Below are 27,210 nucleotides of genomic sequence, written 5' to 3'. Positions count from 1 at the left end.
AGATAGATTTGTCATGATAAGAGGAGCACACAGAAATATATACATTATGATTATTATTATTATTTTTTTTTACAATGTCATGCAATGTTTATTCTGAAAGCGGTCTGCATCTTGTAAGCACAACACCTGCATTCATTCTTAAAGCAATTCTAACTTAATGGAGTGCAATAAATAAATGACCCACGCATCACGGGATAGATTCGAAAAACAAAAGTTTACGGACCAAGTACTACGTAAGCGTCGGGCCCAAAAACAGAAGATTCTTTTATCTGCTCCAAGCGGTAGCTGGTATGTTGAGAGAGTATACACAAATACACAACACGTCATAAGAAAAAGAAGCTCCAGGTCATTATAAAAACTCCTATATATTGCGGCAAAGTACAGATATAGTCCAGTCGTACAGATCATCCAGCTTGCTGCACTGATTTGAACTCCCGACTTTATTTACCTCATTACTGTGCAGCAAATATCTGACAACACACAAGGCATGCCGGCGTCAATTGCTCCAGACCCAAAGTTCCGATCAGCTGACATTGCTTTTAGTGAAAGTTCTTTCCTCTAACATGAGGAAATAAATTCTTCCATTGCTACGCCGAACGAACAAATGCATCTTTTAAAAATAAAACATTTTATTTTTATGATGATTATTTGTAAAAATAAAAGTTACCATGTAGGGAACTTTTAGGTGAAATCTTGAAAAGTAACATACACAAAAATGTCACTCTAGACTGTATATTTTTCTCCTTCCTTTCCTATTGCCATCGTTTAAATGTCACCACTCCCAGAACCTATCGGTATCAGGGGGTGAAGAGAGAAGGGTAACTGTCCAATCCTGTTTGTGAGATAATAATATTAAGTTTCAGGGTGTGATGAGTGGTTTATAAAGTGAATGCACTGTGAGAGAGGGGAGAGCTGAACACAAATTACCAACAGACAGCTGCAAAAATCACCAAAGGAGATCTGCTGAAATTTTATCTTGTTGAAATATTGCTGGGGATACTAGAAAGCAGAGGCTGTGAGACTTCCCTGGAACCGCGGAGGGAGAATCGCTGTGAAATTCCATTGACTGTAGTGCTGGTCAGAATCCTGTTTTTCCCTAAGAGTGAAGCCTTACTCAGTCCATGAGTGCCCACCCAGAGATTTCCAAAAGTAAGTAGATTGTCCAACCAAATGTCAGCGTGGGGATCTATTTAATTTACCTACTCCCTTTCATAGTGGGTTCTCTTCTATTAATGGGCTTGGGGGACAAAATTGTTTAGACCCTTAGCATATTTGACTGCATAACTCCCAAATAGATTGACGCCGGGGGGAGCTTGGAAGAATTCAAAACGTCACCCTCTCTTCTAGCAGGAAAATACAAAATAGTCATTTAAAGTAGTTGGGGTGACCTGATTTTCCTGTTCACCCCGACTTCTCTAATGAGAAGGGGTATTGTTTCCTAAAATGAAAATTCCGAACTGAAACCCTTTCCCAAAACTTGCTTTTAGATAAAGGTATTCTTATCCTAAAAAGAAATTCCCAACTGTTGCCACTCTTTCAACATTGTATTTAACCAAGTGGTGCCCTTGACACCACAAAAGAACATTCTAAACTGCCCAACATGGTCCTTTAAGTGAGGGTGGCTCTGCATAACAAAATTCCTAGACTGTCCCTACTCCCTAGACCTGGTATTTGAACAGAAGGGTTCTGCATGTCATTGATGCTTGGGTTTTTGTGACTGGGGCAGAAGAGTTTTGCTAAAAGTGAGACCTCCTGTATCCAGCACTGAACGCGTGATGTAGGTCTTTTTTTTAAAAAAAAATAGCCCTTTGGCTATTCCTAAGCTAAATGCTGGTGAAGTCATATTTGCCATATGCATTTTACAAATCTGTGATTTAAACTTCTAGCATTTTCAGTGTGCAGGGAACTCTATGTAGCAAGCCTTGAAGGTGAACTAGTTTCCACAAAACACAAAATGGTGCTTACATGTTGATACTTTACCTCGAGTCAGTACTGTTGTGGATTATGTCCTAGCATTCTGCCATAATACCATTATTGAAATTCAGCATTCCACTGGATTCATGGGAAGAGAGATGTGACCAGTTTATTTAGCCTGTGTTCCATGTTTGTGAGAAAAAAAAACAAAATTGTAATTGAAACCGTGTTTTCTGCCACAAAGAAGGTGGTGGCTGTAATTTAATCAAATGAGTCTAATATATATTTGTTCAAAACCGCAGCCTGGTTCTTGGCTCACTGGGGATACATGGGGGAGATTTAGACGGCTCTATACGAGTGTTCAGTAAGGCAAGCACTAAAAAAAAACATACGTGAGTATTGCAGGGCTCGTTTATTGGCGGTGGGAAGGAACTACCCAGGTTAAAGGTGGTCTCAATATAATGTGACTAATTAACCCATATCCAGCGCTCAAGTCAAGGGTGCGTGTAGGTTAACAGAGTCCCTGTGCCCACTTCTTTCAGATGGCACCTTGATATGCTAATTTCTGATGACACCACATTCAATTGTTATCTTAATGAGTGCCCCCCCCCCTTTTTTTTTAGGACTTGACCCCTGCCTATTACTCTGCATCCTCTCCACAGATCTCTCCCATCCCTCTTTTCTCTGCAAACAAGTGGTATGATGCAAGGCTGGTCCTGTATAGTTAAAATTGTATTTAATGTGGCGATGCACTTTAACTTCCTGAGGTTTTAATGCACTGAAAACTAAGCCTTGAGATGTCTACAACTACTCCCTGATGTTCCTACTCCCTGGCCTTCACATGTCTACTTAACTACTGCATGTGTAAAGCAGAGAGTAAACATAACATGTGTGTAAACAAAACCGGTCTATTTGTAGACTGCATGTTCACCCTCAGAAGAGTATCTTGCCACTATTGATAAATAACAGATGTTCATTGTTACCTAACTCAATGATACTCATTTTATTGACTGCGAAAAGGATGACGGGCTGAGTGGATGTGTTGGGATTCCAAATAGTTGGCCATGAGGTCACACACTATCCCTTGTAGTGGAGGCATTCATTTTATGAGCCGCAGACCCAGCTAAACATGGAAAACGTAATGTGTTTGCCCTGGACTGTAATCAATGAAACTGGAAAAAACACAGAACAGGTTATCATGCCATGTTCTTTCTAGAGAGGGGCGCCTGCTACCTTTTTTGCATCATTTGTTAGTTGATTTTTGAATGATGATGTTTTTGTATTATATATGTTGGATGTCATTTGTACCGAAATTAAGTATGTTGATTGTGGTCTGCATCCCCCCCCCACCTACATACAAGTTGTATGTAGAGTTACAAAACTAGCCTTTTATGTTTTTTTCAACAAGTCAGTTTCAAAATAATCTGTAAATCAACCAATTCGCCACTCCACAAATTCACAGGCGTTCATAATTCCCGAATCACTGTTCTCTTTCTAATCGATTGGTTTTCGAAGAAGACTTTGGGAGACGAGCCGGGCACCCCGTGCATGGGAAACCGGGGTGCTGTTTGTCTTTTCCTTTGGACCAGCACAGTTCGCCCAGCCCTGCTCCGTAGACTCCCGGGCAGGGAGCCTCCGGCAGCAGCTGTCGCTCGGCCGGGGACCCGGCAATGGATGTCAGGGCCTGGAAATAAATAAATAAGAAGGCACAAACAAACAAGGCCCATTAAAAAAGGGAGCCCGTCCGAAGCATAAACGAGAGCGACGCTCGCCCGCTGCTGGCACCGTTCCCACCCAGGGGCCAGCAGAGCACAGCAGGGCAGAGCAGAACATGCCTCGCTTCCCCCCGCCCCCTCCCCTAGTGTGCTTATCCTAAACTGTGTGCTAGGCTCACTTGTCATATAAATCCGCACTATAATTCTCTCTTTTTTGTTCAGGTAAAGAAAATAAACGTGTAAAGGCAGTTACTGGGAGCCAAGCTTAGGGAGCGCTTTAAATTCTCCCCTTATTGAGTCTGGGCTGAAAATCATTCAATTCTGGCGAGGATACGCGGCGGGCAGAGTGTGTGTATAAATATCCGCGCTGCTCCGGATAGCCGGCAGATTTATTCCGCTGCCAAGCCTGCAGAAAATTGACTTGTTTCATGGAGGCAGGCTATTGACACATTACCGCGAGGAGGGTTAAGAGAGAGAGAAGCGAGACCGGCGCCCCTCTATTATACCGTAATGTAATCAGCAGGCTGGGAAATGGCTGTGGGTAAAATGGCAGCGCTGACATTTATATTAGAGGATATTGATGGCAGGAGCTGTGACCGCATCTATCCTGCCTCCCGTTTCCCGGGGATTGACACGGAGGCGCTTGTTGGCTGCCTCCTGCTGCCCCTCTCCCCGTCTGCCGCTTCTCATCCCTTCATCCCTTGCTCTCCTGAGGCTGCTCTCCTCCGAGCTCCCCTCGCCGTTTACCTCTCTCCCTCCCGGCTCTCTCGTGCTCACTTCCTCGTGTCTTTGGATCCCCCTCCCCTCTTCGGCTCTTCTTTTTACTTTGCCCTCCACCTGTCTCTCTCTCTGCCTGCGTCCTTTCATCTAACTTTCTTTTTTTCCCCATAGTATTTTTTTTCCGATGCAGAGAAAAAACTCTTCGATGAGAGGGGGGTTAAGAGGTTAAAAGGGGAAGATAGTGGCTTGGGGTAAGATTATTAATGTTGGAAAAGAGGGTTTGTGGGGGACCCCCCAAATAGAAAAAAGTATTTTTAAAACTAAGAAAAAAAACTCGTCGGTGAAACGACATAGCACCCCTACTTTTGCCACCTACTCCTCTCGCATCGATATCCCTTCACTCTCATTTCCTCACTCTTTACCCTTCTTATCACACCCTCCCTCTCTCTCTCTCTCTCTCTCTCTCTCTCTCATCACCCCCTGAAATCCCCTCTCAAGCTCGCCTCCGACTCCCCCTTCTCTTACACGCACGTGGCGTATCCCCCTGCCTCTCCCCACTCCTTGTCCCTCGCCTCTTATCCATCACCTCGCTCCCACTCCCATGCTGCCCATCCCTTGCTCCATTTTACCCCCTTTCCTTAATCCTCCACCCCCTCAATGTCCCCCCTACTTCCTTACTCACCCCTCTGCACCACACATCCCTCCCTCCCTCCCTCTCGCTCTCTCTCTCTCTCCGCCTTCTTAGCTCGCTTGCCTGGCGCTGTCACAGCAGATAGGTAATTGAAAAATGGTCCTCACCTTTTCAGCAAACAGGAGTGGTTCAGGCAATTACTGCAGGGGTTACCTACTCAATCTCGGGCCACGTCTCCGAGAGAGATTCCGAGGAAATTGGATTTCACGTGGCTGCTTTATTCTGGCAGGCCTTCAGTATAAATACCGGCGAGGAGACTATGCAAGGATGAAGGAGGTCCGGGGGGGGGGGAGTGACGGGTGGACGCGCCGCACCCGGCACATTACTGCTCACGAGGCCCCCAGTCATCGGCTATTTCATCCCCCTTATTTTGGCTCATGTTTTATTGTTTTTTCATAAATGGGCTAAACGAGATTGACCACTCATAAACGGCTCAAGTCCATGCTGCCCTCATCTCAAATTAGCGCACGAGCTGCAGGTGGAACCCAATAAATAAGTTCATAGGTACAGGCGCCGGCCGCAGCTCTGGCTGCGCTCGCAAGATGGCCACGACCCCAGTGTCACGCGCCCGCTGGCAGAGGAAAGGGGCGTGCCTACAATCTGTAATTAGTCTTGTTGCTTGTCGTCTTTTGTTGGGCCTGGCTAATACAACTTGAGGATACAGGGTATCCATAAAGATACACGACGACACACCATTTTCCATTCTGGAGGGTTTTGGCCAGGCTGGCTTTGCATTCTGGGGTTTGTAGTACAAGAGTCAAAATACTGGACTACACCTCCCAGAATAAAAGGTAAACATCAGGAATGGACAAACAACTCCTAAATATAATCTGGCATGGTTACATGTATACATTGGCGGCCAGGTCTAATAAGGCATTTAAATGGAAGACCCTATGTTCGATAAAGTGATTTAAATCAACCACATATTTCCAATTGTTCTTATTAGAGAACATCAGTCATTATTTACTGCCACTTGGCCAATCAGGAAGCTCAGAATGCAGTCAATAATCTCTGGTATTAACTACAAAGAAGTGTATTGCTCTAACACAACTCAAATACCTCTAACGCTATTATCACAATCGCCTAATAGCTTCTAGACAGCCAGAGGGTAATTATCGCTAAGGGTAATTGCTTTTTTTCAATGTATGGACCCCGGTTAATAACAAGGGGCATACAATTTTCTGCCGTCACAGACCATACTCTAATTCCATAAGACTTAGATAGTGACCAACAGTAAACTACCATCTGCCCTAATTTAATTTTGCGTATGTTACAGTGTTGCAAATGGGGAGGATTTCCAACAGGCTGAGACTTTTGAAATGGCAGTGTGGCTGGAGGAGAGGCAGCAGGGCTCGATGCGGACGTGGTCTTATCGGGTGAAGTGCCCAGTACTACCCCAACAGCAAATTCAGCCAAGAACAAAATGTTTTGAAACAAACATTTTCTGACTGTGTTTCGCACTTGACAATAGTCACAACAAACAGCTATCCATTGCCTGACATGTGACTGACTCTGCCTCAGACCTATCGCACATTCAGAGATGATGGCCTGTCGTGGGTTGTCCTGATGCGCAAGATCACCTCCACCTCATTCACTTAAAGAAGGTAGTTGTGTTTTTCATATAAATAAGGTGTGATCTCACAATGCCCTTGCGTCGCGCCAAGGTGTTTGACTGGCGCAGAGTTCGGGATAACAATCGCTTGACTCAGTAAGTGTGCAATCTCCTTTGCTAAAATGCTCTTGAGAAAGGTTAAAGACATGATGGACTTGCTCGAGCTGGTAGGCCTTTGCTGCCGCGCAGCATTGCGCGCAAGACACTGTAGTCGCTGCCTTCGCGCGCCATCCCCCGGGAGCAGACGACTGCTGGAGATAACTGAACTATAGAAATGTCACAGGCAGGCTCCCTTCCCATCATCGCCAAGCAGTCTGCTGACGCCTATGACAGCAAGACTAATGGGCAAGCAGAGGCTGCCTGAACAATCTGCAGCTCAGCCCTTCTGCTCCACCAGGGGGCAGTGTATCAAAGGGGCAGGCGCAGCAGTGGGAACTGCCAGTAGATTACATGTTAATGTTAAAGGTATTTGTAAAGAGCAGCGTCAACACCCGAAGTGGTCCCCAGGTGCTTTGGCGGATCTCAAACAGGAGGGGTGTGGTGGTTAGTAGGGTGTAGTGGGAGTTGGAGAACATGATCTGTGATGTCCTGTTGGCAGCTTCAGTTCGGTTTTCACTGTGCGCTAAGCTTGAGTGCGGTTATCGGATCGGCGAGATTTCCCATGTGCTGTTGATACGGGTGATATGTTGTTTGTCTCTTGCAGTGTGGTGAAGTAGGTGCGGACTGCTGTGCGGAGAAGTTATATGGGTTTCTGTGTGAGAAGTGTATGGGGAAAGTTGAAGTTTTCTAGTTGTGGTTAGTGGGTTTTTTGGGGCTTCTTTCCTTATCTCTTAGTCTGTGCATTTCTTTGTTCCACATCTATGGCTATCCTGCAAGTTTGGTATTGTAGTGTGTCCGTCTAGTTGGCAGGAATGATAGTGGGGTGGCAGTTTTCCTCTGTGCCACTTTAGTGGTTTGTGTACCTGTTCGAAGCAGGTGTGTTCCCCCACCCTGGTGTTGGAAATGTATAGTTTACCCTTCCTGCCCATTTCCGTGTTGGTGGTCCTTACCTGCCTATGTTTCCACTGCAGACTAGCAGTATGTGGGCATGGCATCCTCCTCCAGCTCCTCTTGTCCCTCCTTGTTCATTCCCAAGTGGGATCCTAACCTACCTACGTTTCCCTTATGGTATGGTTGTATGCGGTAATGGAATCCTCCACCGCCCTGCGGTTAGGGATATAGGTTTGGAGGTTAGGGAGGAAGGGTACACTCTCTGGGATTCTTGTTTCCCGCTGCGTATATGCTTTCTAGTTGATGCATTCTGGTTCTGGGGCAAAGAGCCAAGTTTTGAGCAGTTTTCCGAATTGAAGATGATCCCTTGTGTTACGTATATTTTTAGGTAGCTCGTTTCGGGATATTGGTGCCAGGTGAGAGAAAGATGATCCTCCTAATGTTCTTTTGTTGCATGGTTTTGGTTCTAGGCGGATGTCGCGGCTTGATCTGAGTGGTCGTGTTGGGCGGTAGATGTTTATTTTCTCTTTTAGGAACTCTGTTCCTTGGCCGTGGATTGCTCTGTCTTATACATGTTTATAGCCTCCTCTCAACACCAAGGTGAAAGAAGCATTGGCAAAGGTCATGGATGGAATTGTTTTTAGTGTATGTGCTAATGTACTGAGATGGGTGTATGGTGGAAAGCGTTCACATGTACGGAATGCAGTGTATTTTTGTGTGTTTGGGTGTCTGGATGTGTAATTTGCTTATTTCTATTTTGCAGACTGTGGGCCTCATTCCGAGGTGGGCACAAAGGGATACCGGGCACCGTTAAGGACATCGGTGCGGCAATCCCTTTGCGCCCTATTCCGAGGTCCCTTAGCGGGTCACGCGATGGGTGCCTGGTTTTACCAGGCGCCCTTAGCGGGAGCCGCTAAGGGACCAGAGAGCCAATAACGGTAACGCAAATTGCGGTACCGTTATTAGCTACTTCCCCATTCCAATTGAGCCCTATGAGGGCTCAAATGGGAATGGGGAATGGATTTTTCAATGGGGACTTACCACTCGCTCCGAGGGTCGGAATGGACCGGTAAGTCCCCATTGAACCAGGTCGGACCCGGTATGGGAGGTAGTCATGGCGCAAAAAGCGCCATGACTACCTCCATACTCAGAATGAGGCCCTGTATGTAAGAATGTCTGGTTGGACGACTGTTTGAAAGAGTGCATCATTGTTGTCTATACAAACAAAAACAAATGCCCAAGTACTGCATCATATGTCCAGAAACAATGCTCACATTCCAGATAATTGCATGATATGCGCATGTTGTGTAGCGCATGAACAAAATGCCTTGGTATTATTTGGTTAATTACTCCAGCGCAAGTCAGGTATTGCTATAATGTGGAAAATGTTCCCACCATATGCCAGGCGACCAGGTACCTCCAAACATGGCAGGTATTGCAATCGTATGGACAGATAATCCCCCCATATACCAGATACTGCCAACATATGCCCAGGTACTCTACCATACACCAATTCTTCCCATTATCATGTCCCCAGGTAGGGACATAGTACATCCTGGCACTCATGACAACTGCTGGATGCTGGCATGAAATGTGTATATGTTGAAAAGAGAGGGTGTAGCAGGGTTGTTTTGTAGGAACCAGACAGAGTGTGGAGTGGACAGCTCCTTCACATTCAAGCCCGTCTGTCTATAGATTCAGGCCTATCCTAAAAAGGAACTCATTGAAGTGTAAGGGCTATTATAAATAATACAGGCACTCGTGGCTATAGCATGCTATATTAATACCACGAGTCGATCACTTAGTTCATAAATCAGTCTCTCGATTACAAGCTCAGGTCCTGGGCCATCACAGAGGCAGATTCTATGCTCATTTTCCATATATCGGGTTCATAGACACATGCTGTGCCTGTAGTCATGCTATATAAAATCTATTGCCATCATATGTTAAGGGTCTCCCACAATAGCATCATGTAATCAGGTACTCCAACACACTACCGGAATTAGCATGCATTGCCCAGATAGTGCGATAACATGTCTGAGTCTTCCTGCCCCATCTTGGGTACTGGCTTGAAATGCCCCGTTGCTCACAAAAGCCAGATAATTTAATTGTTAACACCCTTCCTCGCATACCTACTTTAAACTGCTGCAGTTCTATCACTGGTTTCAAATAGGCCAACAGCAAACCCGCAGGCATCCTAGGTCACCTCCTGGAAAAATCGGCAACAATTTCATAACTCAGTTGCAAGATTGCTTCTGAGACTCGACCAGAACGAGCACATCATTCCAGCATTAAGGGTGTTGCACTGGCCACCCATTTATAGCACACACTTCAGAGCAATTCCATCACCCGTTGTGTCCTTTACGACTGCCTAACTAAATTCACCCTCGGGAAAATCATCCTGTGCTTCGAGAGGAAGCCCCTAACATCCGGAGGAGACATTCTCCTAACAGTTCCAGCTGTGACAAGACTCAGTTTATTATGATTCACAATAAAAAATAAATGTGCCCATTAAAACGCATCTAGTCAACAGGGCTTGGAAAAAGGCCGTGCACAAGGATCAACCTTCCAAAGCACTTGCACAAATGAAAACAAAGGCATCTGAACTAGTCAGTAACGCAAGTCCTGGCTCAGGCATCATCCCAAGCCTGCATGGAAGATCAGCCTCAAATAAAGCTCTCCTGAAGCAAGTTCAGCTACGGGATACGCATAACATCTGATAGGTCAAATGAAAAATAAGAAAGCAGTGGCATGGGTTGGCATCTCCGAGACAGCGAAACAACCTCAGGCATAACTACGTAGCCTATCCAACTCACCTGAATGTACTTCATTGACCAACAGCCTTGCCTTGACCGACTAGATGATTACAAGAACAATTTTCCTCAGTGCGACCTGTCTCTGTGGTGAAATTGTCAGGAGAATTTAGGGAATGTTATGATGGAATGCCCAGGGAAATAAGAAGACATGAGAAGGAAATTGACAGTCCTTTTAAGGAGCGAAAGTATCACCAACACTTTGAAGGCAATTTCCTATCTGCAGGGTGACATACATATGAATACCCCCAAGGGTGCAGCTGGCTGCTTAAAATAAACGCTGAGCATGAGAGAGTCGATGTATGAAAGCTGCAATTGAATTAGTTAAATCACCCTGCCATTAAAGAAAATAACCTTAGTTTCTTGTCTCTTCTAATTTGACTTTTATAAATGCTGATATCTCCCATTTTGCATGGTTTGTCTGACCTGTTGATGTTTTAGAATTGTTGAAATGGCTGATTATGCACCGCTTAGTTGTCATAATTGTTGTTGCTTTTCAAAAATATGTCGTGCTGAATTTCTGTTACTTATGAAACATACTTTGTCCTTTTGTCACTCCCCTGGAGTATCAAACAGCCCCTTCCTAGCCACGGAAACCAAATATAGTTGACTCCTCCCACCTTGGTTTTCACAGGCTCCTGATTTTAGCATACACAGGTAACCGCAAGGCAGCCAATGGAGGGAAGAGGGTTAGGGAGAGGTTGTGGATAGGTAGGGGTCTTAGGGTAACCGGAAAGAGGTTTAAGGTTCTTGAATTGGATACGTATGGGCGACATAAGGGAAAAACATGCTTAACTAAACACCTTCTTGAACAGTGCCAAAACCGCCTAACCCTACTGCTGACAATGGGATAACACCCATCTTGATTAAGATATTGCCCTCAAAACCTGAATCTCAACACCTTTCACTACTAAACTAGCCACATAATGGGTTATCAGGAATCTCCTGATAACAGCTGTAGCATAAAAAATGGAAGTGAAAGAAGCACAAAAACAGCGTACATATATCTTGCAAACAGCATGGTACCACACTGGTCATTCAAAAGCCTCCTGCCGTATCACCTGGCAGAGGTTACTTTCATAATAATGCTCTTTGAACGAGCGACGTAGAGCAACACATGGATTGGGACAAGAGCAAGCAGCCACAAACAACATAAAGCATACCTCGCTTTTATCCTTGACAATGCCGAGAACTTTACAATGTTCAGAACACCAAGATTCCGCTTTCCATGGCTTGCCCTGCATGAGTTCCTGAGAAGTGTTGCAGTGGAACATACGTGAAGACACTTAATCACGCAGTGTGATAACTCCCTGCTGTGTGCTGGTAAGAAGCGCGTCTGGAAGACAAACTCACCGTGCTTGCCGCACAAGGTAATGATCTTCAACACCCCAAAACACTCTCACACTCCCAGCTTGGGCACATCCCAGGGAATGTTTCTCCAGCGTTGGATGGTCACACTGGCATGATCTGCTCCATTCCCTCAATGCGGGACAGATGTTTCCAGGAACGCTCCTCCTCACCGCCTGAGCCCGGGTCCATATACTCGTAAACCACGCTCCTCCTCACTGTCTGCCCGGGTCCAGAAACCTCTAACACCTGCTCTCCTCAGACCCGCCAACAATCACCAACAGGCATCACGGCCGAGGAGGGGCTTTAGTGGCCTGCGTGAGTATGCGCATGCACCGGCACACCAAAACCCATGTATTCATGGAAAAATGTAGTCCTCGGGCTGTCTTTGCTCATAAATACGGTCCTCTTTCTTTCAATTACCCCCTCCTCTAGGGCCCTTCCCAGGACCTGGCCCTGGCTTACCCAGATCTGACCGGTGAAATAGTCTTACCAGATGGTCTGCATGCACTGCCTCCGCAGGTTCCCAAGAATCATCTCAGGACCACAACCTATTCATGAAATGTAACACCAGAGTTCCTTGCCACGCCACTTGGAGTCCAAAATGTGGTGCACCTCAAATTCTTCTTGATCACCCCGCATCACGCCCGGAGCTTTCCTTGTCACCACACAAAGAGCTGCAGATTTAACCAAAGAAATGTGAAACACTGGATGGATCCTCATATGGGAAGGCAGACGCAACCGCCCCGCCGATTCTGACACACATTTCACAATTGTATTGCGCCTGATGAAGCGAGGCAAACATTTACGAAACCCAAACAACTTTATGTGTTGAGTGGGCAACCATACACAATCGCCCACCACATAATTAGGAGTAAATCTTCTTTTCCAGGGCCGCAAACCTCTTATACACCACCTTGGCTCTGTCCAGATTTTGGCATGCCTTCTCTCGTATATCGAGAAGCTTGTGCATGCATTCGGCAACTGCCGGGATCTTATTACATTTCAGAACCACCGCCGGTAACATTTGCCAATTTTGGCCATTGAAGCAGAAATGAGGGGACATCCACAAAGAGTTATGTTTGGCGTTGTTATAACAGAATTCTGCCAGCCATAAAGACCGGACCCAAGAGGATTTACCCTTAGCCAAAAAACACCTCAGATATTGCTCCATAGTCTGATTAACATTTCTGTTTGACCATCCGTCTCGGGATGATAACTGGTGGATAGAACGCACAGGATTCCGAGCAATTTACAGAAAGCACGCCAAAACTGAGAGAAAAATTGAGACCATGATCAGATACTATAGTTCTTGGCAATCCATGCAATCTTACTATATGGTGCAAAAATAAGTCTGCCAGAGTACCTGCACTCAGAATACCATCACATGGTATGAAATGAGCTTGTTTAGTTTGATAATCCACTACCACCCTGATTGCATCACAATCGCCATCCCGGGGCAGTTCAGTAACAAAGTCCATAGACACATACGCCCATTGTTCTGTGGACGTGGGCAATGGCTGCAACAACCCAGCCTTCTTCAAATGGTCTGCTTTAGACCGCACACACATCTAACATCCTGCCACATACTCCTGTGGGATGTCTTGACCCACTTTTGCTCTGCCATGCGGCATCACTGTGTTCTGATTGTGCCAGAAAAATCAAAATGGCTGCAAAACCCTTGTGCGCGCCAAAACCTCTGAAAATTGCACTTTGCAAAACACAAAAAGATGGCTGGCCAATCTGCCATGCATGTTGTCAGTGGTGGAACAGAGATCTCACTCCTCAAACATGTCACTGGGCTCCACAACAAGTGAAAATGGAGTACAGAGGGAAAAGCAGTGCTCTGCTAAAGGAAATCCAAAGATCTTGCTTTAAATCTTTTTTCTTTGTTGCTGAAACTCCAAAATGCCGGCACAAAACCCCCTTAAACATCCAAAATTCTTACTGGGTGCTACAATTCACTTAGTTCAAGAAATCATTATGAACATACAAATTTCCTGAAAAGCTGAAAGTATCAAAGAAATATCCACAGCAAAAGTTGCCTGCCTGTGAAATCTGTCAAAAGCTGGATGCAGTATCCTCGGCCGCCTGAATGACAGCTGTCAGAAGCCTGCATGATAAACTTTAAAACCTGTATAAACTGAAATCAAATGTTTGATATCTAATGGCCTGTTCCTGAGAGTAACCTATTTTGTAATCGTTAATCCCTTGGTTTCGAATCTGAAATAAGGATTCTAGCTGCCAGTTTGAAATCACACGTTTGTTTTTAAGCCAAGGAAAAATGCAACAGAATTAACATTTAAATGTAAGCCTGGCTAAAAGCCACCCAAATTGGAATAACAGCTCTCCTTCCAGCTTCTCTCCACCAGGAAATCACACCTATGTGATGGTTATAGAGTGGGTGGAACAATTTGGGCTACAGTGGGGAAGAAGACCATGACTTCCTCCAGCTAAAAGAAAGGCTAAGTGTGAAGGGTCGTAAAATGTCCTCTGCCCAAGAGAAACAGGGAGGAGACTGTTCTTGAACTGCAGGGAGACAGAAGTAGGCAGAGACAAACAGCCATCTGTGGCTGAACACTCACAAAGAACATTTTGTTGTTTAAATACATATAACTTACTATGAAAAATTTTGAAAAATAGAGAAATAACAGCATTGTTAATGTAATTTCTGGATGCACGGGTGAAAAGGTGCCAGAACTCTGTGGCATGTTCTGGGAAGAAACAGTGGAAAATGTGATATTACACCAAATGTATTTCTGATAGAAGTATGAAACGTTATACAATTATACCCATGTTATACACGCACACTTGTACACATTTGCTGATAAACTGGACATTATCATTGTGTTCCTGATAAAAAGGGCAAAATTCGGTGGAAAGTAGACACAAGATCCTACAGCGATGGGGTTTTGAGGAGTATCTGCTACTCAAAATATGTGATCTATATATGTGGTTGCTATAGAGGTTGCATATGTGGAAATATGTATTGTACCAAAAGTAGATTTTGTGTTTAAGAGGGAAGGGGTGGACTCTAGGCCTCATAAACCCACACCATTAAGGTGACACCCTGTATTTCTCCTCCTATCAATGCAGAGAGGAGACCTTGACCAATCCCTATCCAAGGGGCGAGCTTAGGATAAACCAGCACACACACCCCTTTATCATAAACATAAATGTAGACAGTTCAGCACTAAGAGGGACACACAGATTCACCCACTATCCCAATGCTGGCAAAGCACCCTGCAGCAGAATCATCCATCTTACTTGCTCCAGACTCCAGAAACTTGGCAAAGCAGATAGGCCCATTATATAGCTGAACCATTTTCAGCTAGGCCTCAAAAATTTCCAGAAGCAGAACCAACCCCAGAAACCTAATGGGAGCATCAAAATATATACAGCCGGGCTGTGCTGTACTGCTTGCCTGCTAAAAGAATTATCATCAGACCCAAAGGATCCAATCCAGTTGTGCCGTCTTGTGACCAGAGCCATTACAATTCAGATCCAGTCCAGTTGTGCGTGCAGTGTCCAGAATGCCTGGACGCTGCCCAAATCTGATGTGCCAATCCGATGTGTCCTGACCAGAATCCTGACGGTTCCGTTTGAAACACATCTAGTAAGTATCTATAGATAGAACTGTCTCACTAGCCTATGTACCTTGCTTAGTTAATCCCTATCTTAAACCCATTCTCTATTTCTTTCCGAGCCAGTATTGTTAGAACTATCTTTGCGTGGACTCTTCTCTCATATGTGTTCCTAAACCCTAACTTCCTATTGATTAATTAGGAAAGTAATCGCCAAACAGAAAGTAGAGTTTCACACCTGAACTGTTATGATCGGCCGTGAATGACCTTCCTGTGTGGCATTATACTTTTTGGTAGTCTTTAACATAGTGTAAGAAATCCTTTTTGTCATTTTAAAAGTGCATTCCTGTTTCCCATTCTTGCGCCTGTCTTGAAAAAATGACCTCCACTTAAAAGTCCATAACTTCCTCAGTTTTTGTGCTAGAAAAAAAATGTCAATGTCTGCCTGTAGTTAACATCCACGGCTTTAAAACCACTCTGCAAACCCATATATTTCTCCCATAATCGCAATCATCTCGCGCTGAAATGTTTGCCGCGAATTTCGTTTTAGGAAAATTCTGACATGTGTAAAACGGCTTTTGATTGCTCCCAACCTCAGTTTTAAGATTTCACATTGCTTCTTAGTATTAAATATCATTGCTAGTGTTTGTCTGTAACTATCCAAAGTGGCTCCGATAAGAACTTATACAATTTCAGCAATTTAGACTATATTTAGTGTTTGTGCACATTCCATTCTCAGATAACTTTAAAAAGCATTTTGACAGCCAATCAATTCCGTTCTCTCTTGTGTTTGCTGGGGGGAAATTGGGATTGATATTTTGTTTGAATTCTGCCATTCCTGAATGCCTGCTCTTTCCTCCTATCTCTTTACATTGCCTATTAGGGGGTTGAGGGGTGTGCAGGGGGAAATAGTAACCACACTGCTATCTGTTCTGAACACACACTAAAGTATTATTTCTGTGCTGAATTGTTTTGATCATTATTACTCCTTGTGTATTAAAGAGATTATTCAGTGTGACATCACCCCATTGGTGATTGTTGTGTACCCATTCAAACATAGTGTGATTGAATTGTGAATACATAAATAAATATTTTAACTTTGCAAACCAGCCTGATTCCTAGTTCAGTGTGACCGGGGGGTTCCAGGAGAGGGGCGTGATATGAGTGGTACATCGTTCAGAATAAAAGAACTTTTAGACAAAAATAAATAAGGATTTCAGTTGTGCATTACACGCTAGGCATTGACTTGGGTGTGTGCCGGATTGAAATCACTTACACTCCTATACCTTGGAAGCCCACCCCCCACCAGAAATACTGCTGCACCAATACCTGAGTCTTCTTGACACCAGAATTATAGCACCAAAACAAGGCTTTTACCTCAATTACTCAGTGGGGAGAAACAACTTCTCCTCTTGATAAGGTAGTCCTCCCCGGATGACTCTGGCGCTGCCCTTCCTCACCCACTTTGTCCACCTTTTCTTTGGAAAGTTCTGACGTACCTCCCCAAGCACCTCCTGAGTCACTGTACCCCCAATCTTCTCCACTAGAATGATACATCATTCCACTTGACACTGCCCTCCCAGATTCTCCTGCCTGGACAGTGCCTCTGCCTTTCCGTTACTCCTACCTGGCCCATATGTGACCACAAAGTCAAATTCCTCAAAGAATTGTGCCCATCTTAATTGCCGGGAACTCAAGGTCCTTGCCGATCTTAGGTACGGCACATTTTTGTGATCTGTGATAACTAGTACTAGATGCCGAGTTCCCATTAAGTAGTGACTCCATTCAAGGAAGGCTTCCCTAATTGCCAATAGCTCTTTATCCATTATAGCATAGTTCTGCTCACCATTTGTTAGTTTGCGGGAGAAATAGGCCACTGGATGTAAAATGCCCTCCCCATCTGCCTGTGACAAGATTGCCCTTATGGCCAAATTGGAGGCATCATTCTGCACCTGAAACTGTTTCTCGAGATCCGGGTGACATAGAATCAGTGCCTTGGTGAATGATGCCTTTAACCTCCCAAATGCTTCCTCAGCCTCCTGATCCCAATGAAACTTGGTAGCCTTTTTTAACAATTACGTAATGTGTGTAATAATGGCTGAAAAATTGTTTATGAATCTCTGGTAGAAATTGGAAATCCCAGAAATGACTGAATGTCCTTCACACACTGGGACGATGGCCATTTGGTGACTTCCTACACCTTCTTGTCATCCATTACCTGGGTATCACCGATCAGGCTTTGGCTTGGCTGTCCTCTTTCCTCTCCGATCGACCCTCCCAGGTCCAACTCGGGTCCTCCCTCGCCTCTATCTCTCTGTCTACCTGTGGTGTTCCCCAGGGGTCTAACCTATCTCCCTCTGGCTGTTCAATCAATACCTGGCACTTCTTGCCAACCGCATTGCCGCTCTATGCCCCAACTTTCAGTGCTATGTTGATGACACTCAACTCATTTTCATGCTCCCTTCTGCCATCTCTTCTCCATCTCAAATTTCTGACTGTCTGTCTCTATCCAGGAGTGGTATGCCACCAATGATCTCTGCCTTAATGGCAGTATGACTGAGATTCTCCTCATTGGCACACCCTCCTTTCCTATCACTCTCTGGCTGGCCTCGCTTGGCCCTCTTCCTGCTCCCACCTGTGAGGCTAAAAACCTCTGGGTCATATTCGACTCCACACTCTCCTTCTCTCCTCACATCTCTGACATCCCTAAGAAGTCACACTACCAACTGCACCTCCTCAGAGGTATTCTTCCTTTCCTCTCCTTCCCCCAGAAGCTCACTGTCTCCAGAGCTCTGGTTCTCTCCAGGCTGGACTAATGCAAACAGCCTCTTTCTAATTCTACCTGCTTCTACTCTCCGCCCTCTCCAACTCATCCAAAACAGGTCTGCAAGGCTTGTCCTTGGCCTCAAGCTCAGGGATCGTAACTCTCCAGGACGGAAATCTCTACACTGGCTCCCAGTGGCTTCAAGGATTAAGTTCAAAACCCTGTGCATTGTCCACAAGACCTTCAACTCTCTCTTCGTAAATATCTTCCTTCCGAGCCCATTGCTCCTCCACCTCCAACTGCCTCAGGGTAAGTCGCTTCTCCAAGCAGCAAATTGGTGGTAGATCTCTTTCCTCAGCTGTGGCCTCCCTCTGGAACAGCCTCCCTGCCTCTCTGAAACTTGAGAATCATCTCTGCTTCTGGAAGCACCTCAAGGCCTTTCTCTTTGCTTCTGCTTTCTCTCTTCTTCTCCCCTGCTGAACTCCTGGTTGAAATTGAAACTGCACTGGTCACCTGCCTATCCTCTGATATCGGGCCCAGATCCCCTCCCCGCCAGTTGCACTTCTGTACTGACTGCCCCACTGGCAGCCCTTGCACTAAGGGTCTGTTTCTGTATCCCTATAGTCCTCTACCTGCACTTGACACTTGATGTCTGCACTTACCCTTGCACTTGTCATCAGCTAGCCACACTTTTTATTAATTAGTATTTATTTTATTTTATTTGTTTTACTGACTGGTCCCATGTACTGCACTGCCCCTCCCCTTTCCTCTTGCACTTTCCCCCCCTCCCCAGAACTTGCACAATCTCAATGTAACCTGGCCTTGTTAGATCGTTGCCTGTCTTCCCTTTGTTCCCCCTCCCTTGCCTCGTTGCGCCTTAAAACCCTTGTGTATAGGTGCATTATAAATGCCATATCAGTTCATATCATATCCATAACTACTCCTGATAGTGTAAAAATGAAACCCAACAATTATACTCTGGTAGCAGGAAATTCACATTTCTCTAACTTTGCAAATAAGTGATTCTCCTGTAACCTGGTTAGAACTGCCTTAACATGTTGTACATGTTATTCAATAGACTCTGAGAAAATTAAAATATCAATATACACAATCACAAATCAATCCAAATATTCTCGCAACACCTCCTGCATGAAATGCTGAAAAGCTGCAGGCACATTGTACAAACCAAAAGGTATCACTAGATACTCAAATAAACCAAACTTTGTATGGAAGGCCGTCTTCCACTCGTCACCCTGCTTCACCATGATGAGATGATACGCCCCTCTTAAATCCAACGTGGTGTACATTTTGGCCATCTTTACCTGATCTAAGAACATTGGAATATATGGTAATGGTAACCGGTTCTTGATGGTCACCTTATTTAGAGCCTATAGTCAATGCAAGTCCTTAAGGTGCCCTCTTTCGTTGGCACAAAAAACTATGGAGATGAAATAGGGCATTGGGATGTCGAATGAACCCACATGCCAACATCTCATCTAAATATTCCCATAAGTGTTGTGTCTCTTTTTCTGATAATGCATACACCCAACTGCAAGGTAACATAACATTAGGTTCCAGCTCGATCACACAGTCAAATGGCCTATAGGGCGGGAGCTGGGACCCACCTCCTTTGTCAAATACACCAGCAAATTCTTGGTATTCCACCGGCAAGGTGGTGGCCAGTGCTCCAATCTTGGCCTGATGATTCACTACTTCCACCAAAAAAGTCGTGGGACCCCCAATGTCAGTTAAATGGGATCCGCACTGCTCAATTCCAAAAGTCAACGTCCTTTCTTTCCAGTCGATGCTTGGGTCATGTGCCACTAACCATGGCATTCCCAAAATCACCCCAAATGTAGGAGCTGCAATCAAATCGAACATAATTACCTCCTCATGACCCTCTCCACACCACATCATCACCTCCTTGGTCTGGGTGGTAATAGGACCCGATGTAAACATGACCCATCTATGGCCTGTACCAACCCGCTCTCCTCCTTGATTCTCATAGGAAGCCCAAACTTAGTTGCCAATGCAATATCCATGAAATTTCCTGTAGCCCCAGAATCCACCATTGCCTATACCATCTCCTTACTACTGGCAAAAATCAAAGTCACCAACAAATAGATACGGGCAGCCTTGACCAGCATGGTATTAGTCACTGCCAATGGGAAATCTGCCTCACGAAGGTTCAATATAGTCGTTCCCCCACTTACCAAGCCCCCTCTTTTCCCGCCTCCACCTTTCTCTTCTCCCCAGCTCATGAGGGTGTATTGGGACAATTTCGAATGTAATGCCCCGACCTCCCACAATACAGACACAGGTTATTAGTTCTCCTCTTTTCCTTCTCTTCTGCTGACAAAGGTCCCTGTACACGTCCAATCTTCATGGGCTCCCCCTGCTCCCCTCCAGAATGTCCCCTTACCTCCCTACGTCTGTGTGGACGTACAAATGGCACCCCATCAGTCCTCCTCCTCTCTCCCTTGCGCTCACCCAATCTATGATCCAACCGCAGAGCCAAATCAATTAAGGCACTACATGATCCTGGTTGCGATTCCACATGAGCTATCACATCCCAATCCTTGATAAAATAAAACTGCTTGTTTGGGTTTTGGCCAAGCTGTCTCTACCATCAAGCGGTTAAATTGCATCACATAAGTCACCAAATCCTTAGTACCCTGCCTAAGCACTAATAATTCCTTGTCCTGGGCCAAAAATATATTACGACGATCAAACAATTGTGCAAATTCCACTGAGAATCCTGCCCAAGCATATAAGATGGGACCATCTTTTTATACTAAAGGAATTGCCCAGGCGGCAGCGTCCCCTGACAAATAAGAAATAACAAATGCTGTCTGGCCTTGAGCAGACTCAAATGCTGTAGGTTTGCACAGGAAGTGTAATTTGCATTGAATCGCAAAGGTGGAAAATGTCCTAGGGTACCCAGCAAATCTCTCTGGTGCTGCCGGCGGAACCCCTAAGTGTTGCTGCACCACTATTGTATTTTCTCGACTAGATGGTCCTACAGTTGAAGTTGCTGCCGCCTCTACCTGAAGCGGAGTACCCTGATCTATCAACCCATTAACTTGCATCTTCAATGTAGTAGTTTCCTGCCGTGACTGAATCAACTCTGCCCGAATATCCTGTAAGGCCTTCAGCTCCTCCGTTAAGGGTGGAGGGGACCCCATCTGGCTTGGCTAGTGTTAATATCCCACAATTGAGGGTTGGTGATAATGTCACACCCCTGGAGTATCATACAACTCCTTCCTAGCCACGGAAGCCAAATGTAGTTCCCCCCTCCCACCTTGTTTGGCACAGGCTTCTGCTTTTAGCATACACAGGTAATCTCGAGGCAGCCAATTGGGGGGGGAAGAGGGTTAGGTAGAGGTTGTGTATAGGTAGGGGGTGTTAGGATAACTGGAAAGGGGTTTAGGGTTCTTGAATTGGATAGGTATGGGAGACATAAGGGAATAAACATGCTTAACTAAACACCGTCTTGAACAGTGCCAAAAACCTCCTAACCATACTCCTGACAATGGGCTAACACCCTTCTTGATTAGGATATTGCCCTCAAAACCTGAGGCTTAACACCTTTCACACATAAGCCTGCAACTAACATAAGCACATAATGGGTTATCAGGAATATCCTGATAACAGCTGTGGCATACAACATCGAAATGACATAAGCACAAAAATGGCATAGATATAGCCTGAAAACAGCATGGTACCCCCACTGGTAATTAAAAAGCCTCCTTTTGTATCACCTGGCGGAGTTTACTTTCATAATGATGCTCTTTGAACGAGCGACGTGCAGAAACACATGGATTGGGACAAGAGCAAGCATTCACAAACAACATAAAGCGTCCCTCGCTTTTATCCTTGACAATGCCGATAACGGTTCAATGTATAGAACACCAAGATTATGCTTGCCGAGGAGTGTTGCAGTGGAACACACGTGAAGACACTTAATCATGCAGTGTAGTAACTCTCTGCCACATGCTGGTAAGTAGTGCGTGTGGAAGACAAACACTGTGCTTGCCGCACTAGGTAATGACCTTCAACACCCCAAAAAAACACTCTCACACACCAAGCTTTCACTTAACTGAGGCCTGAGGGGGCTCGCTGGCACCTCCCCCGGCAATGTTTCTCCAGCGTTGGACGGTCACACTGCCGTGATCTGCTCTGTTCCCTCAATGAGGGACAGAGGCTTCCCAGGACGCTCCTCCTCAGCGCCTGAGCCAGGGCCCATAGACCCGGAAACCACGCTCCTCCTCACCGACTGCCCGGGCCCACAAACATCTGACACCTGTTCTCCTCCGGCCCGTGCCTGCTATGCCAACAATCACCAACAGGCAGCACGGGCTGAGGAGGGGCTTAAGTAGCGTGCGCGAGTATTCACCTGCGCCAGTACACCAAAACCCATGTATTCATGGGAAATGCAGTCCTCGGGCTGTCTTTGCCCGTAAACACAGTCCTCGGGCCATTTTGCAGCCCTTTTTCCTTACACCTTTGTACAGCAAGAAAGGCCTGACCAGCCTGTGATGTTACGAGCGGGGGCGGCGTGGTGAGAAAACCGGCCTTCACCGCTCGCAACGTTCGGGCCTTCTTCCGGCCCTGGGGTGCTGCGCGCAACACTTCAAACTTGCGGGCGCACAGAAGGACGCGACCACCAGGTTTGGATTCTAATCCCGGACTGGCGCCGTGACGCCAGTTCCGGTTCTAACTTTATTTCCTGCTTCCGTGTCACGTGACCTCTGTCTCACGGGGCACGTGACACCACATTCCTCCCCAAATTGGAGGTGCTTGCACGGCTGTCAAACTATACATTTTAACTGGGATTTAACACTAGGGTCAAAATTGCGGTTACAAACATGCACCTTAACATTTCGGTCAAAACTTGCGGTTGTATTCAGGGTTCGCCTCGGCGTGATCTTGGCTGGCCTATTCTGTCCACCACGTATCCTTTGAGGCGGGATGACGGCTGGGGCTTCTCCCTCAGATAATATTGTGTGTTTTTTTTTCCGGGTACCCCTGTTGTGGGGGACAGGGTCTCGTCTCCTCCTGTTTGCTGATGTGAACTGTCTGATGTTCCTGGGGTGGCTGTGTTCCTTGGCATCGCTTGGTCGGGGGGTGAGGGTGGTGTTTCTGTTTCTTCTCTCGGAGGTGTCGACCGTTCTTCCCACTGTTCTGGGGGTACTTTCCTGAAGTGCGACACGTTTCTCGTCACTGTCTCTCCTCCTCAAGTGGCTGTGACCATGCTGTGGTTTGCGGTGCTCACTGTCCATGGTTGGAGTTCGAAGTTGAGGGACATCTTTTTTTGTGGGGCACGGTTCCTGACGATGACGGTGTCCCCTGGCACCAGCTCTCTGTGGTGGGCTCGCCTGGCGATGCTTTCTTGCTCATTTCGCCTCTGCCGCCTGGCGTCTATGGCGGGGATGTCGGGTTCCGGTGCTATACATTGGGGGTGTATGGGCAGCTCTGCCTGTATGGGTACGCCTAGCATGAGGGCTGCCGGGCTGATGCCTGTGGAGGAGTGTGGGGTTTGTCTGTGTGTTCTCAGGAACCGGTAAACTGTTTTCAGCCACGGGCGTCCCTGTTCTTTTGCGATCCTGATGACTTTGTTGAGCGACCCCATGAATCTTTCGGCGTCTCCATTCGCTTGGGGCCACCTTGGGGTGATTCGCTGGTGTTTGACGTTTACTTCTTTGAAATATTTGCGTAATTCTTGACTGGTGAATGATGGTCCGTTGTCACTTTTCACTTTTCTCGGTATCCCGTGAGTGGCAAATATTTTTTAGAGTGCGAGGATGGTGGTCTCTGCATTGGTGGATGCTACGTGCTCCACCTCCGGGTATCGGCTAAACTCGTCGATCACCACAAGGAGGTATCCTTCCCCGGCAATCGTGCAGTGGTCCATGCTGACCGCGTCCCAGCGTTTGCAGCTCCTTGGGGCACTGCTGATGGTTTCGGGATTTTCCGGTCTCCTGGATGCTTGGCAGGCTGCGCAAGCATCTACTAGCTCTACCACTTTTTGTTGCATGTTTGGCATCCACATCCTGGACTTCAGATAGGCGTTGGTCTTAACCATACCTTGGTGTCCACTGTGTGCTAGGAGGAGGGCCCTTTCTTCTAGTGACTCGGGCACTATGATCCTGTGTCCCTTGAGTAGGACACCTTCAGGGGCTACCGAGAGGTTCCTGTCGAATCCCAAACAGGGCTGAGTTTGGCTTGGGCTGGCGCGGTGCGCTGAGCCATTGACGTGAGAAAGGTCTTCCAGCTTCCTGATCGGATGGTATTGGCAGTATGTTGTAGGATGGTGTCTGCTTCTGTTTCGGTGGCTACTTCGTGCAGGGTCAGGGCCCTTGGTCTTGCGCAGGTGACTATGTGGCAGACGTGCTCGTCGGTTTCTTTCGCTTGACGCCTCTCACTGTCGGTAGCAGGCCGCGGGTGGCGGGATAAGTAGTCTGCTGGGTTGTCAGTTCCAGGGCGGTATTCCACCTCAATGTTGTAGGGTTGCAACTGCAGCATCCACTTCTCTAAGCGCGCCGGTGGGTGGGGAGCAGACCCCCGGAATATTGGGATCAGCGGTTTGTGGTCTGTGAGGACTTTTGCTCGTTTGCCTAGCAGGTACACTTTGAAGTGTCGGCATCCCCATGGAATGGCTAGGGCTTCCTTTTCTATGTGGGCATAGTTTTGTTCAGGTTTTGTGAGAGCTCTGCTGGCAAATGCCACGGGGAACACGTTTCCTTCGTTGTCGGTCTGTGTTAAGACTGCTCCGAGGCCGACAGGGCTGGCGTCGACCAGAAGTTCGGTTTGCCGGTCGGTGTTGAAGAACGCCATGGTGGTGGACGCCGAAAGGGTGTCTTTAATCTGTTGGAACGCCTTCTGGTGAGTTTCGGTCCATGCCCACGTTTGGTCTTTCTTCGTGAGTTCTCTGAGCGGGCTTGCTGTGCTGGCGAGGTCGGGGATGAAACGTGCACAATATGTTGCCATTCCCATGAAGCTTCGGACTTCGGAGGCTGATTGAGGTGCTTTGGTGTCTTTTATGTCCTGTACCTTGGATGGGTCTGGGGACACGCCCTTGGTGCTGAAAATATGTCCGAAGAAGCATATCTCCTCTTTGTTGAACTCGCACTTTTCTGCGTTAAGCGTCAGGCCTGATTCTTCTAATCTTGATAGGACTGCTTCCAGTCGTTTGCGGTGATCTCTTTTGTTCGACGCGTACACAAGGATGTCGTCACTGATATTGGTAGTGCCTTCTAGCCCTGTGATGACCTTGCGGATTTCATGCTTGAACACTTCCGCAGCGGATGATATTCCAAAGTTGAGGCGTTGTACCTCATCAGGCCGAGGTGAGAGGAGAATGTAGTGATATATCTCGACTCTCTGGCCAGTCTCAGTTGGTGGTAGCCTGATCTGAGGTCGAGTTTGCTGAAGATGGTGGCTCCGGTAAGGTCTACGATGAGCTTGTCTATCGTGGGCATTACATGACATTCTCTCCCAATGGCTGCGTTGGGAAGCCTCATGTCGATACAAATTCTTACCGCGTGTGGTTGTTTGGGCTTCTGGGCTACTACCATGGGCGAGGCCCACGGAGTGGGTCCTGACGTTCTTTCAATGACCCCTTCATCCTCTAGCTTGGTTAGTTCTTTCTCTACGGCTCCCCTCAAGTGGAACGGGATTCGACGATGCCTCACTGCCTTGGGTTCGATGGTGGAGTCTATATGGAGCTTGATGGTTCGCCCTTTTAGGCACCCGATGCCTTGGAACAACTTCTTGTGTTTTTCTAACAGGTTGTCAAGATTGTCGTGTTGGAGCCCGAAGGCGAAGTGGATCAGTTCTAGCTTTTCTGCTGTCCTGCAGCTCATCAGTGTTTCGCAGCCGGCGTCTACTACGTAGATGCGTGCTCTGTAGTTAGTGTTTTTGTAAGTAAAGTCTGACTTGAATGATCCTCGTACGGGCAATGGCTTCTTGCTCCCGTAGGCATTTAGCTGAACATTTTTCCTCTGGAGCGTAGGCTTCGGGCAGAGTTTGTTGAATGCCGTCACCTGCATGACGTTCACGGTTGCGCCGGTGTCTATGACTACCTTCAGGGGTGCTCCGTTGGAAAGAACTGTGCACGATGGTCTTTTCCTTTTTCGTGTTCGATGAGGTTCGATTGCTGAGATGAGGTGTACCCTGTGAATCCGCCTGCTCCCCTTCTTCCGTCTAGGTTTGTCTCTCCTCTCTGGGGACGAGTCGTCATCGCTGTCGTCGCTGCTGCACGTGTCAGGGGATCTCTGGAGGTCGTCGACGGCTCTTGCTTGACCTTTCCGTTCTTGTTGGCGGGAAGATTCTCTAGGCGCAAACTTTTTCCTGCGATCTTGCGAGGGTTGTTGCGTTGCATCATGTTTGTTCAGTGGATTCAGGCAGACTGCAGCGTAGTGGTTAAGGCGATTACACTTCCTACACGTGGAACCCCATGCTGGGCACGAATCACCTTTGTGCCATGGGCCTCCGCACCACTTGCAGTTTCTGTCTCGCCCTTGTGTCGTGGTGGGCCTTTGGCTCTGTTTCGTGCGACTGTTCTAATGCTTGGAAATGGCTGCAACGTCTTCCGTGGGTTTGGGGTTGTCTAGCGGCATTCTTTGGATGGCAGCTTCCATGATCGCTACTTGATCATCTGTTTGCTCGCGGAGACGCGCCATTTCTAGGATGCGAGAGAGACGGATGTTTTTCTCGGACAGGATGGCCCGTCTCAGTTTTTCTTAGGATATCCCGTTGATGATCTGGAGACGGATGGCGAACTCTTCATCCGGGAACTCGCATCCTACTGCCATTTCTCGTAGGCGAGCACGCGCTGCCTCGCCATGCAGAAATGAAAACGTTCGTAGTCCGGGTTGAGGTCAGGTTTGAACATGTTCTTAAGTGCGGCTTTGGCTGCGTCATAGTTGTTGTCGTTGCCTCGGTTCGGGGTGGCGTTGAACAGGCGTAAGGTGGCTGCTCCAATGTTGAGTAGGAGGAAAATGCGCCTCTTTTTCGCTATGGTAATGTCTCTCGCATCTAGGTGCCTCTCAAATTGTT

This window comes from Ambystoma mexicanum, chromosome 8 (genome assembly GCF_040938575.1).
Source record: "Ambystoma mexicanum isolate Mex_15411 chromosome 8, UKY_AmexF1_1, whole genome shotgun sequence".
Lineage (NCBI taxonomy): Eukaryota > Metazoa > Chordata > Amphibia > Caudata > Ambystomatidae > Ambystoma > Ambystoma mexicanum.
The sequence above is the reverse complement of the archived record's forward strand: the minus strand, read 5'-3'. Positions refer to the sequence as shown.